This window comes from Zea mays, chromosome 8 (assembly GCF_902167145.1).
Source record: "Zea mays cultivar B73 chromosome 8, Zm-B73-REFERENCE-NAM-5.0, whole genome shotgun sequence".
Taxonomy (NCBI): Eukaryota; Viridiplantae; Streptophyta; class Magnoliopsida; order Poales; family Poaceae; genus Zea; species Zea mays.
Window position 1 is genome coordinate 165,017,795 of NC_050103.1, and position 20,049 is coordinate 165,037,843.

Consider the following 20,049-nt stretch of genomic DNA (forward strand, 5'->3'; position numbering starts at 1 on the left):
AAGTGTTCAGGCCTCAGCGGCCGCAGAAAGACACACGTGCATCCAACAGAAACTGCTCCGACAGAGTTAGGCGTCGCCCGGGGAAGGAGTCGCGCCTTCGGCTTCGTCCCCGCCCTCGGCAAAGTCCATCCCGGCTTCGGACGATGGTGCAGGCGGGAGGATCTCTGCCTCAAAGGCGGTCGCCAGCACTGCACTCGGACCCGCGGCGGTCGCATCGAGCCTCTGGACTTCTGCCAAGGCGGCTTCATCTTCGTCAGGAAGGCAATACCCTTCGCTGACCCGCTCCAGGTCCACGACGTAGTGGGAAGCGAGCACGGCGAAGGCCCGCCTGACGCCGTGGTGTAGCGCCTCGCGGAGTCTGCCGCGCACATGATCGCCCAAGGCCAGCAGGCGACTTTGAGGGGAGCTTCCTGAGGGGACGTTGCCGAAGCCAAGGACCCGGCAGAAGTCCGAGACGGCCTCGGACATGGCCGCGTGGTCGGCCTCCCTCTGCTCGGCCGCCCCGGCAAGCGCCTCGGCAAGCGCCTTGGCGGACTCATCGAGGGCAGACTCGAGCTCTGCGAACAGCCAGAATGGAAGATCTCAAGCGCAAGCGGAGGAAACAAGCTGAAACGGAAACCGAAAATGGCCAGGGCATACCTCCCGCTCGGGCACGCTGCTCCGAGGCTGCGACCTGGGCTACGGCTAGGTCGGCCGCAAGGGCTCCAGCCCGGCTTTCGGCCTCGGCACCCCGGCCCCGAGATTGGTCTCGCTCACTAACGACCTGGTCGAACTCCGACTGCTGTCGTCGCACCTCCGCGCGTGCCGCTGCCGCCTCTGCGCGTGCCGCTGCCGCCTCGGTTCTCAGATCGGTGCAGAGCAACCGAAGGTCCGCCACCTCGGCGCCCTGCTGAGAGAGGCGCGCAGTAGCCCCGGCGAGCGAGGCCCTCAGGGATCGCAGCGAGCCCCAGACGTCAACCTCGTGGCGGATGAACGACGACTTGGCGGCGCTCAGATCCGTCAGATCCTGAGGGAAAGAAGCGGGGCATCACAAAAGACGCCTTGGTCACAAAAAAGGTATGCCTGAAACCATTACCTGGAGGATTTTGGGGACGTCCCTGCAGAAAACCTCCAGCGACGACCGGAGTGACCCCACCGTTGCTTCGGCACACTCGCGGAGCTCGTCCCAAGACTGCTCCTCTCGTTCGTCGTCAAGAACGAAGAAGGGGTCTGAGGCCTCACGGGTCCGGAACCGGAGCAACTGGCGCCGACCCTCGGAGCTCCGCCGCACAGCGACAAGGCTGCCGCTCGGCGGGACGGATCGCGTTTCCGCGCCCCCCTCCTCTGAGGCACCGAGCGCTGACGCCTCGGCCATCTCAGCATCGGCAACAACAGGTCGCTCCCCGACCGGGACGACAGCGGCTTCAGTAACCACAGGTGCCAGCACCGCCGGCACGTCCGGTGGGGCCGGGGCCACGTCCGCGTCAGCCGCCTCCTCTAGCACGATGGCCGCCTCGGCAGAAGAGCCGGCCTCGGGAACTCGCTCCACGGCAACTGGTGCCGCCTGAGCCCCCTGCTGTGGAGCGCCTTGCGAGAAGGCCAGCTGAACGGCAAGGCCCGGAGCGGCGCCGGCTGCGGAAGCCGACGCCATCTTAAGGGCCTTTCGGGGAGCCAGATCGGTCAGGCCATGGCTTCGCTTGCTGAGGAGGAAATAAAAATCGTGGTCGGGACATACAAATGAAAAGCCAGGACGAAGATGTTCCAAGATACTTACCCGCTATGGGCCATGATCAACCGTGCCTGAGGGGAGGTCTCTCGGATCTCGCCCCCCAAAGACGCCGCGGAGGTCTGCCCCGCCGGCAGCTTCGGCACCACCCTGGCTTTAGGCGCCTTGGACGCCCGGGAGACGGACTACCCAGGCGCTGCCACGGCGACCTGAGGGTCGCTCTCCTGCACCGTCGACGTAGGCGACGGCTCACGGGGAACAAACGCCTCGGCCTGACTCCCCGGGGTCACCTCAACTCCCCCGGCCGAGGGGTCAAGTACCCTCTTGGTCTGCCCCCGCTCTTTGGGCCGGGACCTCGGCGTCCCGACTCCGGGGACTGACGGTGCCAGCCCACTCGGGGGCTGGCTCGATGACTCCTGGCCTAGCCTCAAACCTGGGCTGAAGCCGAGGCGGGCAGCCATGTCGTCATCCTCGCCATCATCTTCATCATCATCGTCGTCGTCAGGCGTTTCCGGCGATGGCTCCCTCGGGAGCCCCTCCCTCTCCTGCCGACGACGGAGCTTTTCCAAGGCGTCTCGGACCCGCATCCGCTCGCGGGCCTGGGCCTTCTCTGCGTCCTTCTTCTTCTTCTCCTCCGCGGCAACCCGCCGCGCTGCTCGGTCCACCGCATCCTCCGGGACCCGTGGCAGGGAAGGCTTGTGCCACCCTACCTCCTAGAGACAGATGGGAATCCCGACCGTAAGAATCAAGGGCAACCCGGCGCAAGGAGAAGGAGGGAGCGGACACTCACCAGGGTCACGCACCCTTGGTCGGGGCGCATTAAGGGCTGGGAGAAGGCGCTGGTGTCTGGTTTTCCCGACGCGACGACCACCAGCCCGTGGAGAACGTCGAAGGGAAGAGGATCCGAGGACATCCGCGAGCCCTCCAAGTCAGCCTCCGGCGTCATCTCCCAAAGCGGCAACCGTCGCTCCGCCAAGGGAGGCACCCTCCGGCGGTGGATGGCGGCAATCACTCCCGCGGCGGTGAGTCCCCCTTTCCGCAACGCCTCCAAGGCCTTGAGAAGGGGCTCGAGGTTCTTCTGTCTTTCGTGCGGGGTCCCATGGCGCCAAGCATCGGCGGCGACGGTGACCACTCGCTGGGAAAACGACGGGAGCAGCTCGCCGTCATTCCGGAGGTAGAACCACCGGCGCTGCCACCCTTTATTTGAGGACGCAAGGATGGCGGGAATGTACAGCAACGCTCGCGACTGCCTTAGCTGGAGGATGCAGCCACCGGCCCACACTACCGCGCGGACCTTTCTCTCCCCCGTCGGCGAAGCAAAAAGCTCCGCGGAAAAGAGATGAGTCCACAAGTCCCAGTGGGGGGCAATCCCCAAATACCCTTCGCACACCGCTACGAAGATGGTGGGTTGCGAGATGGAGTTGGGGCTGAGGTTGTGCAACTCCACCCCATAGTGGTGCAGGATCGCCCGCATAAAGCGGCTCGCCGGCACACCGAACCCCCGCTCATGAAAGGAGACAAAGCTCACGACGTACCCCGGTGGCGGGGATGGAGCGGCTCCGCTCGCAGGGGGAATCCACTCCGGTCGCCTCTCATCAGAGAGAGGGTGAAGTAAACCCTCAGCAACAAGATCCTCCAGATCACCCGCCGTGACCGTGGAGAAAGGCCATGGATCGCGCGGCGGGATGATGGTCACCCGGTCGGCCATCACCGAGCAAAAGGGGATGGCGGCGGAGAGAACTGGGGAAGCGGTTTCCTTTTTCTCTGGCTAAACCTCTCGGGTTGCGAAAACCTAAGGGGGGAGGCGAGAAGCGGAGCAAGGAACCGTCGCCAGACCCTCCTCCGAGTATATAAAGGCCAGGACGAGACCCGTTCAACGTTTCGTCCGGACCCGCCGCGGGATTCAAAAAACCCAAGGCGAAACGGTCGTTCCTCGAACAGCTCGCGCACGCGCAACGGCCGCCCCGCGAACCGCACGCCCCGTCGCATCAACTCCACGGCGGGAAAGGCGGCGCCTCTGGTGGGGGAAGCGAGCGACGTTTCGCCTTCGCCATAATGACCGCGCCAAAAAAGGTACGCCGCGTCGTTCAATTTCGTATCCTTTTCCTTTTTCCTCTTTCTCTCTCTTACAACAGGGACCGGGAAAGGGGGATACCCCGAAAAGGATCCTTCTCCGTGAAGGAACCAGGCTCCGAGCCTCCCTACTGATCAGAGGTTCGAAGGCTGGCCCCTCGGAAGGGTTCAACAGCCGCCTCAGAGCACGTGGGCTCCACACCCACTACTGGTCAGAGGTTCGAAGGCCGGCCCCTCGGAAGGGTTCAACGGCCGCCTCAGGCTACTCGGGCTCCACGCCCACTACTGATCAGGGGTTCGAAGGCTGGCCCCCGAAGGGTTCACAACCGCCTCAGACACAGAGCGAGGGATGACCATGGGTACGTTCGATACATAACCAAGGCTCGGGCTACGCTCCCGAGGTACCCTAGGACATTTCTGAGACCAGCGGGAACGATCTTGTAACGGAATCCCATCAGAGGGAGGCATCGAGCCCTCGGACCCCGTCGACAGGGGACCGGGTCCGGCAGATCACTCGCAGGTACTTTTGGGCGCGCCTCTGGGCCTCTAGCCGACCCCTAGCGAATGGGGCACGGACGTCCGCTCGGATTACCCGCCCACCAGAGACACCGTGTTCGGTGCCCACCGGGGGCAACATGGCGCTTTCCCCCCTCCTCCTTGCGGAAAGGCGACGCAGGGGCGTATGTAAAAAAGTCGAGTTTGTCCCTGATCGCCCTCTCGCCCTGTGCAGAGGCTCGGGGGCTGCTCTCGCAAACCCGGCTCCGGCCAAACCGTTGACAGCGTCAACATACCAGCCCAAGAACTTGGGACCCGACCGTACACCCGGGCTACGGCCAGCTCACATGAGGGAACGACCAGACCAGCCGAAGCATTACGCGAGGCATTAAGACCTCGGAGGAGTCAAACCACTCCTTCGAGGCCTCGGGGGCTACACCCGGTGGGTGCGCTCGCGCGCACCCACCGGAACAAAACGCAACCGAGAAAGGCTGGTCCCCTTGCAAAAAAGTGCGACGAAAGCCTCCAAGCGAGTGCTAACACTCCCTTCGAGGCTCGGGGGCTACTGTCGGGGACCATAATTAGGGGTACCCTCAAGGCTCCTAATTCTCAGCTGGTAACCCCCATCAGCATAAAGCTGCAAAGGCCTGATGGGTGCGATTAAGTCAGGGATCGGTCCATTCGAGGGACTCGATCACGCCTCGCCCGAGCCTAGCCTCGGACAACGGCAGCCGACCCCGGAGGATCTCCGCCTCGCCCAAGGCCCCCCTCCAGCGGCGAACATATTTCCGGCTCGCCCGAGGCCCTGTCTTCGCCAAGAAGCAACCTGACCAAATCGTCGCGCCGACCGACCAAATCGCAGGAGCATTTAATGCAAAGGTGGCCTGACACCTTTATCCTGACGCGCGCCCTTCAGTCGACAGAGCCGAAGTGACCGCCGTCACTTCGCCGCTCCACTGACCGGCCTGACAGAAAGACAGCGCCGCCTGCGCCGCTCCGACTGTGGTGCCACTTGACAGAGTGAGGCTGACAGGCAGTTAGGCCCGGCCGCAGGCACCATAGCGAACTCCGCTCCGCCCGACCCAGGGCTCGGACTCGGGTTAAGCCCCGGAAGACGGCGAACTCCGCTCCGCCCGACCCAGGGCTCGGACTCGGGCTAAGCCCCGGAAGACGGCAAACTCCGGTCCGCTCGACCCAGGGCTCGGACTCGGGCTAAGCCCCGGAAGACGGTGAACTCCGCTCCGCCCGACTCAGGGCTCGGACTTGGGCTCAGCCCCAGAAGACGACGAACTCCGCTCCGCCCGACCCAGGGCTCGGACTTGGGCTCAGCCCTAGAAGACGACGAACTCCGCTTCGCCCGACCCCAGGGCTCGGACTCAGCCCTGGCCTCAGCCAACGGTCTCCGCCTCGCCCGACCCAGGGGCTCGGACTCGACCTTGGCCACGGAAGACGGACTCGACCTCGACCTCGGAGGAGCCTCCACATCGCCCAACCTAGGGCGCGGCCGACCACGTCAACGGGAGGCGCCATCATTACCCTACCCCAAGCTGACTCAGGCTACGGGGAACAAGACCGGCGTCCCATCTGGCTCGCTCCGCCAGATAGGCAATGATGGCGCCCCGCACGCTCCCTGACGACGGCGGCTCTCGGCCCCCTTATGGAAGCAAGAAGACGTCAGCAAGGACTCGACAGCCCCGACAGCTGTCCTTCCGCCAAGCTCCAGCGCTCCTCCGATGGCCACGACACCACACGAACCGGGTGTCAAAACCTCTCCGGCTGCCACAACGGCATGTACTTAGGGCGCTAGCTCTCCTCCGCTAGACACGTAGCACTCTGCTACACCCCCCATTGTACACCTGGATCCTCTCCTTACGCCTATAAAAGGAAGGACCAGGGCCCTCTTACAGAAGGTTGGCCGCGCGGGGACGAGGACGAGACAGGCGCTCGCGTGAGGCCGCTCGCTTCCTCACCCGCGTGGACGCTTGTAACCCCCTACTGCAAGCGCACCCGACCTGGGCGCGGGACGAACACGAAGGCCGCGGGATTTCCACCTCTCTCACGCCCATCTCCGACCACCTCACTTCGCCCCTTCGCGCTCGGCCTCGCGCCGACCCATCTGGGCTGGGGCACGCGGCGACATTCACTCGTTGGCCCAGGGACCCCTCGGTCTCGAAACGCCGACAACTAGCCACATGCCCTGGATATGGGACAGGGTAAGCTTGAACCCGGCTATTCCATGCATGAAAAGACAATCGCGCACTGGGAGTGGAGAGATGGCGAGAGTGGCACGTACCCTCCTAGCAACGGACCGCCTAAAAGAGGTGGTGTGCTCTCGGGTGGCGCGGACCTGTTCATGCAGTGGAGGATCCGTGGGAATGGTAGACATATGCAAGAGTTACGAGAAACATATGTCGTGTGGTTAGAGATCCTCAGCTGAGTAAATCGATTCGGATCGCCGATATATCCCCGGAGAGTGGAGACTTGATCTCCGACCTACAACCTAAGTCAGGATGTGAACCTCATGAATAAAAATGATGTTGTATGGATGAGATGGTGAAATTAGACCAGATGCAAATAGAGTCTATTAATATTTAATCTGGCGTTAAAATATTGAAAGTAAGGACTCACTTTAGTAAGCTATTTCTGCAAAAGTATATAAGTTGATTCTTGCTAAAGCCTTTTCCTTGATTCCTAAATCCAGCATACCCTTGAGAGTCTTTTCTTTAGTCGGGTAAGTCTTGCTGAGTAATTCCATACTCAGGGTTTTATTCCCTATTGTTTTGTAGGTTATAGTTTTGTGCTGCTGTTGATGGTGTTAAGTGCCGGTGGGCTCGGCATTCTTATTAGTCTAAGTAACTTTTCTATACTTCTTATTAAGGATGGTCGTTTGAGCTAGCATATATTTCAAACTTATACTTTTGTAATCACTCCGATAAAATAATGTAAAATTTTTGTAACTTGTAAAATTTGGTAATAAGATTTCCGCTGCAAAAATATTGGTGTGTGTGATTTGTGTTACTTAATCCCGCGGTTCTGGTTGTAAGTGGTTTATCCGATGTCCTTGGGGCAATCGGACAGATCCTGTTAAGTTATCTGGTGCACATGCATAGCCGTCTGAGGTCTTTGGGACAAGGACAGGTGGGAGAGATGGCGAGAGTGGCACGTACCCTCCTGGCAATGGACCGCCTAAAAGGGGTGGTGTGCTCTCGGGTGGCGCAGACCTGTTCATGCAGTGGAGGATCCGTGGGAATGGTAGACATATGCAAGAGTTACAAGAAACATATGTCGTGTGGTTAGATATCCTCAGCTGAGTAAATCGATTCGGATCGCTGTTATATCCCCGGAGAGTGGAGACTTGATCTCCGACCTACAACCTAAGTCAGGATGTGAACCGCATGAATAAAAATGATGTTGTATGGATGAGATGGTGAAATTAGACCAGATGCAAATAGAGTCTATTAATATTTAATCTGGCGTTAAAATATTGAAAGTAAGGACTCACTTTAGTAAGCTATTTCTGCAAAAGTATCTAAGTTGATTCATGCTAAAGTCTTTTCCTTGATTCCTAAATCCAGCATACCCTTGAGAGTCTTTTCTTTAGTCGGGTAAGTCTTGCTGAGTAATTCCATACTCATGGTTTTATTCCCTATTGTTTTTTTCAGGTTATAGTTTTGTGCTGCTGTTGATGGTGTTAAGTGCCGGTGGGCTCGACCTTCTTATTAGTCTAAGTAACTTTTCTATACTTCTTATTAAGGATGGTCGTTTGAGCTAGCATATATTTCAAACTTATACTTTTGTAATCACTCCGATAAAATAATGTAAAATTTTTGTAACTTGTAACTTGAACATAGCCGCACAAAGCACATTGACATCCGGCATCACTTTTTGAGAGACCACCAGCAAAAGGGAGATATCGAAGTGTTTTATGTTAGCACCGAGAACCAGCTAGCCCATATCTTTACCAAGCCTCTAGATGAGTCGACCTTTTGCAGGCTGCGTAGTGAGCTAAATGTCTTAGATTCGCGGAACCTGGATTGATTTATAGCATACATGTGTTTTATGCCTTGATCATGTTCCTTAATGAATTTTGTTGTTTATTTATGGTGCTCAAGTTGTACAAGCACTCCCCGGACCTCACAAGTCCATTTGCAAGTGATGCACATATTTAGGGGGAGATGTGCTACAACTTGTCCCTTTGAGGCTAACTGTGTGCTTGAGTTTGCTTAATTTAGTCTCAAAAGAGGTTTGAAAGGGAAAAGGTGGACTTGGACCATGCAAGACTTCCACTGCACTCCGATGAGAGAGTAACTGATTCCAAGTTCATCTTTATACTCTTATTGCCTTTTTACTCTTAGTTGAAGATTTTGGTGAGGCAATGGGGTTAAAGGGCCAAGATTGATCCTGTTTTGGTGCTTGATGCCAAAGGGGGAGAAAATAAGGCCAAAGCAATAAATGGATCAGCTACCACTTGAGAATTTTGAAAATGTTAGAATAGAGCTTTTAGTTTGTCAAAAATCTCTTATTGTCTCTTTTGTCAAAAGTTGGCCTCTTATGGGGAGAATGGTTGATTATGGGAAAAAGAGGGAGTTTTTGAAATCTTTGATCAATTTCTCTTGGAACAACTATCTTTATGTCTCAACAAGTGTGTTTGACTTAGAGATAGGAAATTGAGTTTGATTTGCAAAAACAAACCAAGTGGTGGCAAAGAATGATCCAAATATGCCAAATTTGAATCAAAACAAATTCGAGTTTCCATTTGCATTGATGTTGCACTTCTTTTAGTTGCTTTTTATTGTGTTGGCATAAATCACCAAAAAGGGGGAGATTGAAAGGGAAATGTGCCTTTGGGCCATTTCTAAGTATTTTGGTGATTAAGTGTCCAACACAAGTGCCTAAGTGTTAAATTGTGCCAAGGACTCAAGAAGTGCAAATCAAGATTAAAGGTATGTTTCTAGACTTAGTACATTGTTTTGAAGACTAATGTATTGTGTCTAAGTGCTAGAAACAGGAGAAACAATTTTGGAGAAGTTGACTGTGTACAGCCAAAAGGCTGTTCGGTCTGGGTGCACCGGACTGTCCGGTGGTGCACCGGACAGTGTCCGGTGCGCCAGGTTGGCGTCTGCGAACTGGCTGCTCTTGGGACTTCGACGGCAGTGTACGGCTATAAATCACCGGACTGTCCGGTGGTGCACCGGACTATCCGGTGAGCCAACAGTCGGCCCGGCCAACGGTCGGCCGCGTAATCCGCGCGCGACACGTGGCAGAGCCAACGGTCAGAAGGGGCACCGGACTATCCGGTGTGCACCGGACAGTGTCCGGTGCGCCAACGGCTCTGAACCGCCAACGGTCGGCTTCGCCAAATAAGGAAAGAAATCCGCACCGGACAGTGTCCGGTGGTGCACCGGACTGTCCGGTGCGCCAGGCGACAGAAAGCAAGAATTGCCTTCCTGGAATGCTCTCAATGGCTCCTAGCTGCCTTGGGGCTATAAAAGGGACCCCTAGGCGCATGGAGGAGTACACCAAGCATTCTCTAAGCATTCCTAAGCACCAAGACTTCAATTCCGCGCATTTGATTCTTTGTGATAGCAACTAGAGCTCCATTTGAGTAGAGAACTCTTTGAGTTGTGTTGAGAGCTCGTGTTGTGACTTGTGTGCGTATTGTCGCTCTCATTTTGTGTCTTGTGTGTGTTGCTCATGCCTCCCTTACTCTGTGCTTCTTTGTGAACATCAAAGTGTAAGGGCGAGAGGCTACAAGTTGTGGAGATTCCTCGCGAGCAGGATAAAGTAAACAAAGCAAAACACCGTGGTATTCAAGTGGGTCTTTGGACCACTTGAGAGGGGTTGATTGCAACCCTCGTCCGTTGGGACGCCACAACGTGGAGTAGGCAAGTGTTGAACTTGGCCGAACCACGGGATAAACCACTGTGTCCATCTGTGATTGATCTTCTTGTGGTTATCGTGTCTTGCAAGAACTCCTCTTTAGCCACTTGGCTTTATTGAGCTAACTCCTAATCGAGTTTTGTGGAATTAAGTTTCAAGTTTTACAAGATCACCTATTCACCCCCCCTCTAGGTTCTCTCAGGGACTTAGTCGCTCGCTCCGCCTCGCAGGCTTGCTCGACGGATGACTTGGTCGTCCACCCAGCCTCGTAGACTTGCTCGGCACGGGACTTGGTCGCCCGTCCCGTCTCGCAGACTTGCTCAGTGAGGGACTTGGTCGCCCGCTCCGCCTCACAGGCTTGCTCAACGGGGGACTTGGTCGTCTGCTCCGCCTCGTAGGCTTGCTCGGTGGGGAACTTGGTGTGATGAGCTAGAGAAGGGGTTATGGGCTTGTTCCAGGTACCCCAACCGCAACCCCGAGCCTTTGTGGGACCACTTCTGGTCATGCGGAGGTTGTCTTTTGATAAATTGAACCCCTCGCTGCGCGCGAGCGCATCTGTTAGATGTAGCCCCCGAATAATACATGAGGATTCCTTGTGTTTAAAGGAGTGTCGACAGATGTCTCCATATGTTTTGCCGTTTGCAAGAAGTGAAATGGTAAACAACTCTCGAAAAACAGATTTTTGCATATTTAGCATCGACTTCGTCGAGCTTAAGACTATTGGGCATCCACAAGATAGCAATTGCCATACTGGCACTATAATAATGCCATTTTGAATATGTGGCATCACCTCTCCTAATCGTCATTTCTGGTTGTGTTCTTCCCGTCATGCCCTTGCCGCCGATAGGAAGCCGCGGCACGCACCTGAACTGCTTCCTTGGATTAGCCGCGACGTGCGTCACCACACCCCCATTCCCGTGATGCACTGCGCTACATCCTGATCCAGATGACCTCTGCCTCGGGGTACCTCATCGGCTCCATCCGCTACTGGCTCATCTCCAACCCGACGACTTTCTGTTCTCCTTTAGGGGCTACCTGTCACCGGCGTTCTACGACATGGTCAAGAGGGTGCTCGCGCTTGCGCCTCGGCTCGTGGACGCCGGCCTGCACGCAACGAGCGTCAGCACCAGGGACATCACTATGAGAGATTCAGAGGCGCTTGGAAGGAGAGAAACACCGTAACAGACGTGTTGCGTGTTGATTTGTTTGATGGCTGGAAAAACCCTAGCCATGCTTACATATAGGGGAGGTGTAGCACCTAGATAAATGGCTAGGAGATAATTAAGGAGATAAAATAGAACCAGCTAATCTCTTTCCTTTACTACGCTAACTACCATATCTCCTGGCCTCTTCTATCTTTGGTGTGCACGTTTACATATACAAAACTGTCACAGTATACATACTTTGTGTTCTAACACTCCCCCTCAATTGAAACTTCCTAAGTTGAGATTGTTCTTAAACATCTCCAAGTTATGCATAGCCAACGGTTTAGTAAAACCATATGCAACTTGATCTTTTGTAGAAATATATTCAATACCAAATAGCCTTCTTGCTAGTCGTTCACGAACAAAATGATAATCTACCTCAATATGCTTTGTTCTAGCATGAAAGACCTGATTTGCTGATAGGTACTTAGCTCCCATATTGTCACACCATATTTTTGCCTTTTTCGGTGCCTGAATGCCCAACTCATATAGCAGAGTTTGTATCCACATTACCTCAGCGGTGGCATTAGCAACTGCTTTGTATTCAGCTTCTCTGCTTGATCTTGATACTGTAGATTGCTTCCTGGCACTCCAAGAAATAAGATTAGATCCTAAGAACACAACAAATCCTCCAGTCGATCGCATGTCATATTGATCTCCTGCCCAGTCTGCATCTGAAAAGGCACTTACAAGAAGAGAGGGTGACTTACAATTTTTAAGTCCAATCTCCATAGTATGTTTGAGATACCTTAGTATTCTCTTTACTGCAGCCCAGTGAACAGTAGTAGGTGCATGTAAATATTAGCAAACCTTATTCACAACAAAATAAATATCTGGCCGAGTCAAGGTCAAATATTTCAAGCCTCCTACAATGCTCCTGTAAGCCATAGCATCTTTGGGACCAAGAGGATCACCTTCGTGAGCAGATATTTTGTATGAGGTGGACAACGGTGAGCTAACCAGTTTGCACTCCATCATATTGGCACGATGCAACACATCTTTAGCATATTTTCCTTGTGTTAGCAGAATTCCATTATTTATCTTCTTTACCTCTATACCAAGAAAAAGTGTAAATCCCCAAGATCCTTGAGTGCAAACTCCTTCCTCAAATCCTGTAACAGGCATGTTGTGGCTTCTTGAGCAGAGCTAGCAACAGTTATGTCATCAACATAAATTAGAATATATATATAGTGACAGAACCTTTATGATAATAAAACAGAGATGTATCGGTCTTTGATGCTTTAAAGCCCAACTGGCACAACTTATTACTCAGCCGTGAATACCACGCCCTTGGTGCCTGTTTAAGCCCATATAAAGCCTTATCAAGTTTGCAGATATACCCATTCTTTGACTTGTCCTCATAACCAGGTGGTTGTTTCATATACACATCTTCTTCTAGGTACCGCATGAAGAAAAGCATTTTGAATATCTAATTGGCGTAAACTCCATCCTCTAGAGACAACAACATATAAGATAGTTCTGATAGTGGCTGGTTTTACGACTGGGCTGAAAGTGTCTTCATAATCAATACCACAACGTTGTCTAAACCACTTTGCTACCAACCTGGCTCTATCCAAACTCCCAACAGATTTTCGTTTGACTTTATATACCCATTTACAGTCAATGGCATTGATACCTCTCTTTGGTGGGACTAAATGCTAAGTTTTATTATTAATTAGGGCATCATATTCTGCATCCATAGCTAGTTTCCAATCTTTACTGTTCAGTGCTTCATCAAGAGACTATGGTTCACCAGAGGCTGTGAAACATCCATACCTGATCGTACCATCTGTATAGATTTTAGGCTTGTGAATGTCGTCACGAAGTCGAGTTTGTGGTCCATGTGGTGTAGGAGTCTCTGTTGCAGCCGCAGAGGATCCATCTTCTGGTGCAGGCGAGGATCCATCCGTAGTAGTAGAGTTGTCAGCTTCTGTTCCCCCCGTGCCTGTGACATTCGACGGTGTATCAGTGCGTATAGCATCCACCTGGGATGCCCCCAAGACAACAGATGTGATAGTGTCTCCTGCAGCACCAACAGGAGTGGACGCCAGATCTTCTTCAGATTCTGTGTTGGGAGGCAAGGAGCTCCCCTGTGATCATATGCTGCATGCTCACCATTAGTAGTTTGTTAATGGAATCAAACACGTGATCAACTAACCGTTCCGTCTCGAGAGAATGCACAAGGCCGAGTGGGAGAAGGGAAATTTTTGCACGAAGGCGGGCACCAGCGTTGGAGTGAGAAGTAGAAAAGGGAAAAACTTCTTCATCAAATATTACATCTCTAGAAATATATACTCGGACGGATTGAATATCAAGACACTTGTAACCCTTGTGAAGGTTACTGTAACCAAGAAAGGCACACTGCTTGGAACGAAGTTCAAGTTTATGGCGATTGTAGGGTCGAAGGTTGGGCCAACATGCACAACCAAAGATACGGAGAGAAGAGTACTCCAGTTTTTGTTGGAGTAATCGTTCAAAAGGTGTATTATTATCAATGACTTTGCTAGGCAAACGATTAATAAGAAACGTGGTATCCATAAAGGCTTCATCCCAAAATTTCAGTGGCATTGAAGCATGAGCTAGAAGAGATAACCCAACTTCAACTATGTGACGATGCTTACGCTCAATGACCCCGTTTTGTTGATGTGCATGGGGACATGATACATGATGAATGATGCCAACTTGTGAGAAAAAGCTATTTAATTTTTTATATTCCCCGCCCCAATCGGTTTGCATAGCAAAAAATTTCTATCAAATTGTCGCTCAACCATTTTTTGGAATTCATGGAACTTTTGGAAAACTTCAAGTTTATACTTAAGGAAATAAATCCACGTAAACCGACTGAAGTCATCAACAAAGCTAACATAGTAGTGTTTCCTACCAATAGATTCAACCGCAGGACCCCAAACATCTGAATGAACAAGTTCCAAAGGAAAACTAGTTGAGGTAACAGATCTACTGTAAGGTAATTAGTTGATAACTTTTTGCTTGCTGGCAAGCATCACAAACTGATTTCTTATTGGTCACAGAGGAACAAGAGAGATTATTGATGTCTATGACTTTGGTAACAATGGGAAGCGAGGGATGGCCTAGACGATTATGCCATCTAGACACGGTTGGCTTGTCAACAGCATTCGCCTTCTTGACTTAAGGATCGACAGGAAGGGGATACAGTCCACGATGACATGGCCCCTTAAGAATCGTTTTCCTCGTAGCCTGATCTTTGATAAGAAAAAATCAGGATGAAACTCAATAAAGGCAGATTTATCTTTAGCAAGGCAATGAACAAAGACTAGATTTTTTGTAGCTTTAGGGACATGAAGGACATTGTTTAGATGTAAACTACATAATTGAGTTGGAATAGTAGTACGACCAAAGTATTTGATTTCCATACCTGAACCAGACACAATGTGAATCTAGTCATTTCTATGATACTTCTCCCTCATCGTCAACTTGTTCAGATCACTTGTGATATGATCTGTTGCTCCCGTGTCGGTGTACCAGTCGGTGTCGACATTGTACGCGTTCATGGTGATGGCGGCGTTGACATGGCGCTCTTCTGGGACATAGTTTTCATCAAAACGATGCTAGCACCGGGCCACCTTGTAACCTGTTTTGAAACAGATCTGACAGAGCGGCACATCATCAGACCCACTCGCCGCATCGGGTCGTGGTTGTCGCCCTCCATTGTGTTGCTTCGGCGCGCCACTTCCTCGGCCACGCACCTGGCCGCACCCACACTGACCACGACCACAGGTAGTGCCCGAGACACGGTTGTCGTTGCCACGCCCACGATTTGCCACGTGAGCATCAGAGCCGCCTTCTTGCAGCTCCAACCTGGTCTCAAAACTGAGCAGTTGGGCATAAGCTCAAGGATCGAGTTGGGATCGGTCCTAGTCCTAGCAGTGACTGATGTCACCACATAATTGTAATCGACATCAAGACCATTACAGATGTGCGCCGCCAGTTCTTCATCGTCTGGAGCTTTGCCGACAGCAGCCATCTCGTCTGCAAATCCTTTCATCTTGGCAACATAATCTGTGATCGGCATGTTACCTTTCTTCGTAGTGGTGAGGGCAAGCCTCACGTTCATTGTCTTGACGCGGGTATGCATGGAGAACATTTTCTCCACGATCGACCATGCTTGTTCCACTGTCTCTGCAGTGATGATCTGCGGCTGAACTTCCTTCCCCGCACTTGAGAGGATGAGCCAGAGGGTCTGTTGATCCCGAGCATACCACACCTCAAACGCTGGGTTAGGATTGGTGACTGAAAGTCGCCTAGAGGGGGGGTGAATAGGGCGAATCTGAAATTTATAAACTTAAGCACAACTACAAGCCGGGTTAGGAATAAGAATAAGTCCGAGAGAGAGGGTGCAAAAACAAATCGTGAGCAAATAAAGAGCGAGACACGATGATTTGTTTTACCGAGGTTCAGTTCTTGCAAACCTACTCCCCGTTGAGGTGGTCACAAAGACCGGGTCTCTTTCAACCCTTTCCTCCTCTCAAACGGTCACTTAGACCGAGTGAGCTTCTCTTCTCAATCAAACGGAACACAAATTTCCCGCAAGGACCACCACACAATTGGTGTCTCTTGCCTTGGTTACAATTGAGTTTGATCACAAGAAGAATGACAAAGAAAAGAAGCGATCCAAGCGCAAGAGCTCAAATGAACATAAATGTCGCTCTCTCTAGTCACTATTTGATTTGGAGTGATTCCAGACTTGGGAGAGGATTTGATCTCTTTGGAGTGTCTAGAATTGAATGCTATAGCTCTTGTAATGTGTTGAAGGTGGGAAACTTGGATGCCATTGAATGTGGGGTGGTTGGGGTATTTATAGCCCCAACCACCAAAATATGGTCGTTGGTAGGCTGCTGTCGCATGGCGCACCGGACAGTCCGGTGCGCCACCGGACACTGTCTGGTGCGCCAGCCACGTCAGCAGACCGTTGGAGTTCGACCGTTGGAGCTCTGACTTGTGGGGCCTCTGGGCTGTCCGGTGGTGCACCGGACAGGTCCTGTAGACTGTCCGGTGCGCCAACTGCGCGTGCTCTGACTCTGGCGCGCACTGTAGCGCATTGAATGAGGTTGCAGTCGACCGTTGCGCGCGAAGTAGCCGTTGCTCCGCTGGTACACCGGACAGTCCGGTGTGACACCGGACACTGTCCGGTGCTTCACCGGACAGTCCGGTGAATTATAGCGGAGCGCCCTCTGATTTTTCCGAAGGTAGCGAGTTCAGCGTCGGGTGCCCTGGTGCACCGGACACTGTCTGGTGGCACACCGGACAGTCCGGTGCGCCAGACCAGGGTGCCTTTTGGGATGTCTTTTGCTCTCTTTGTTTGACCCCTTTCTTGGTCTTTTTACTGGCTTATTGTAAACCTTTGGCACCTGTAGAACTTATAGACTAGAGCAAACTAGTTAGTCCAACTATTTGTGTTGGGCAATTCAACCACAAAAAACAATTAGGAAAAAGGTGTAAGCTTAATTCCCTTTCAATCTCCCCCTTTTTGGTGATTGATGCCAACACAAACCAAAGCAAATATAGAAGTGCATAATTGAACTAGTTTGCATAATTGTAAGTGCAAAGGTGTGACACCCCAGTGTCACCTAGGGTTTCTCTCAAATACCAACCCAAGAACCATTATTTTATGTGAACCAAAGTAAGCATGAGCATCAAAATAACTTAAGTAATAAAGGATTCACCAAGTATATACTTAAAAGTATCATGATCAAAACAATTGAGTCTTTTAAAAAGGTAAGAATGTGCAACCCTAATTAAAAACCCTAAGTGAGCCCTATGAGCAAAACTCAAGAAAATAAGAAAAAGGGTATGGAAAGTTTAAAATTATGAATTGAGCCAATTATAAAAATTAAAGTATATTGATGGGCAACAAGAAATGTTGAGAAAACTTAGCCAAAATAACTCAAATAAAACCCCAAATCAAGCTTCTCATGTGGGGACTTAATGGGAATTCTGAATTTCAGAATTCTGAAATTCAGACCTTGAGCCAAAGATCAGGGATGTTCACCTTGATCCCTAACTCGAATCCTAATGGCCCCATTGACAAAATTGTGTCTAACTAACCCCTCTGTCGTGTGCCAGAAGATGGCATTGGGACGCGAGCCCTAGACACGACAAAACCTTGGATTTGCCTCGGGTTTGGGCAGGGAGACAGACCAGATTTCCTGGCTCCATATCTCTGCAACCAGTAGGCAAAATCCTATGACCCCCACACAAGAATGGTAGCTTGTAGGGAGGAGAAGAGGTTTTGTGCACTGACCAAGGCGAGAGCAGGCTCGGATGAGCGACCACACGCGCCAGAACTTGGGCAGAACGCACGGGCACACGTGTTCGACCCTGGTCGGCACGCCAGAGCTCGCCCAACCCGCGCGCGCTCACCCCGGCGTCCGGTCAAGTGCGCCGCGTGCCCACGCCCTCGGTCGTGCCCGCCCGCGCCTATAAAGCCTCCCCGGGCGCACCTCTCTTCGCCCCGCACTCACCCTCACCGGCCAGCCACTTTTCCTTAGCTCCGGCGAGCTCAATTCCGCCCGCCATTGCCGCCAGAGCTTCGGCCATCGTGGCCAGCCCACTCCAGCCATCCTCTGGGCAAGCCAGTGCTTCGGCTAGCTCCGCCAGTAGCCCGTGAAGCTTGCCAAGCCCTCGGACCCGGCCAGACTTCACCGGAGGCCCGAGATCGACCTCACCGGACTTCGGTCTTCCGCAGCCGCGCGTGGACCGAGCTATCCAGTGAGTCTCCGTCCAATCCCTTGCGCTCATATCTTCTCTGGGATCCCGTGGACCTCCCTGACCCACTTGATTGAACTATCTCGCCGTGACCAGGCCGGTCTCCTCGCCGCCGACGAGCATCCCCGCCTGCGCGCGTGGACCGACCGACTCCGGCCATCTCCGACGGTGTTCCGCACACCGTTGTGATCCCCGAGACCTCCCCTACGTCCTCGACCGCTTCACCGGAGCAATCTCGCCGCCGGTAAGCCCCTCCGCCCTTTCTTCCGCCGCGGTTACTGTTTGAGGTAGAAGAAGGACCTCGGGTTAGGATTTGTAGAACCCGAGGGGTTTTCTGTAATGTCAGTGACTCATGTGAATAGTAGCTTAGGGACTAATCCGCGAAGAAAACTTAGAAAACCCGCCAGGGACCCCAGTGCAAAGTGGATTTCCATTTAAACCAATTCTGTTATTCTTTTAAATAACCAGAGAATTTAGAAAATCCATAACTTGATGAAATCTTAATAAAAAGTTGTCAAACCAATTTTGCTAGCTCCTGTATATTATAATCTATCATTTAAAAATAGTAGACCCTATGCTTTCTGTTCAGAATTTTAGAGTTTAAAATTAAAAACAGAAACCCACTAAACCTTGTTTAATTAAGGAAAATTTGTTTTTCTTCTGTGCTGAACTTAAGAAAATTTGTAGATATTCAAACCTTATTTAGACACTGTTTAAAAATAGTAGGAACCCCAGCATTGAAAATTATGATGTGCTTATTCATTTAAAGCTATTTTGCCCAAAACTTAGAGAAAATCAGAAAGGCATTAGAAATTAATGAACAGTGATTAATATTATTTTTCCTAATTTACTTATGTAACAGAGAACCTAGGAAAAATACAGAGACCATTAATTTGGACCAATTTTAAATTAAAATGATTTGTTTAGCCTTATATAGACTGAAAATCAATTATTAGAGAGGCAAAACTATAACCAAAATGAATAATAAAAATCCAGTGAACTTATAACCACCAGAACCCCACTACAAAAATACAGAGCACCCCAGCCCAACTTTTTAAGTAAGGAAAATAAATACAAAGTGATAATAAGGCATTTTCTAACTAAATCATGAACAACCCCTATTAATGAGATAATGGGCAACCAAAAATTAGCTAAGTCCATGATGAGATAAACTACCAGAGAAAAATGCAAACCCATGAAAAAGAAGCAAACTCATACCATTTGCTAGTGATTTAAGAGAAAGGCCACTTAATCCAAATAATGCATACCACCCCTTCCCTTAAGCAAAAGATGCCAAACTTCAGAATGATTGCTCTTGCACAAAATAATAACCAAGAAAAATAAGAACTCTGTTGTTTAATGTGTTTCAAATATAGTGGTAGTAGAAAGCACTCATTTGGCTAGAAACTTGAGAAAACCATAGGAAAATAATTAAAAGGTATTAATGACTAGAAATTTGTATCAAGTCATGTTATAACACCTAAAAGCTAGCAAAAATGAGTTTTAGAGAATTACCCACTGTTAAATAATAGTTGTAGTTCAAAGCACCCCTTCTGCCCTAAAATTTAATAATTTTATCCAGAGAAAACTATTCACTTTCTGATCCCCAAATTTTGAGACAGAGAAACACACACCAATAACTAGCCACTATAATTTGTGCAGAATTTTTGGAATTTTATAAAGGCAACTTGTAGTTCAAACCTACTCCAAACCTTAAGAGAATAAAAGAAAAGAGAAGAAGAAATAAACCTCACCCCAATAAGTCTAACTTGAGAACTTAATCAACTCTCACCAAGACTTAAAAGAATTCAGTAGAACCCCAAAAATTTAATCTACTTACCTTAGCTAAGTCTAACCCAATTTACCAAGTATACCACTAAGGGTCTTACATAAGTAAAGTTAACTTGTTTAAACTCAAAAGATCATGCACCTTTAAAGTTGTAATTT

The 20,049-nt window shown here is 50.9% G+C and overlaps 1 non-coding gene across 1 annotated transcript; it reads right to left on the minus strand.

The window, feature by feature from the left end:
• Nucleotides 1-15,199: 15,199 nt before the first annotated feature.
• LOC111590022 (small nucleolar RNA Z247) lies at nucleotides 15,200-15,343 on the minus strand. The gene has a single exon (XR_004852317.1). It is a non-coding gene; the product is annotated as a small nucleolar RNA Z247 (small nucleolar RNA).
• Nucleotides 15,344-20,049: the final 4,706 nt, after the last annotated feature.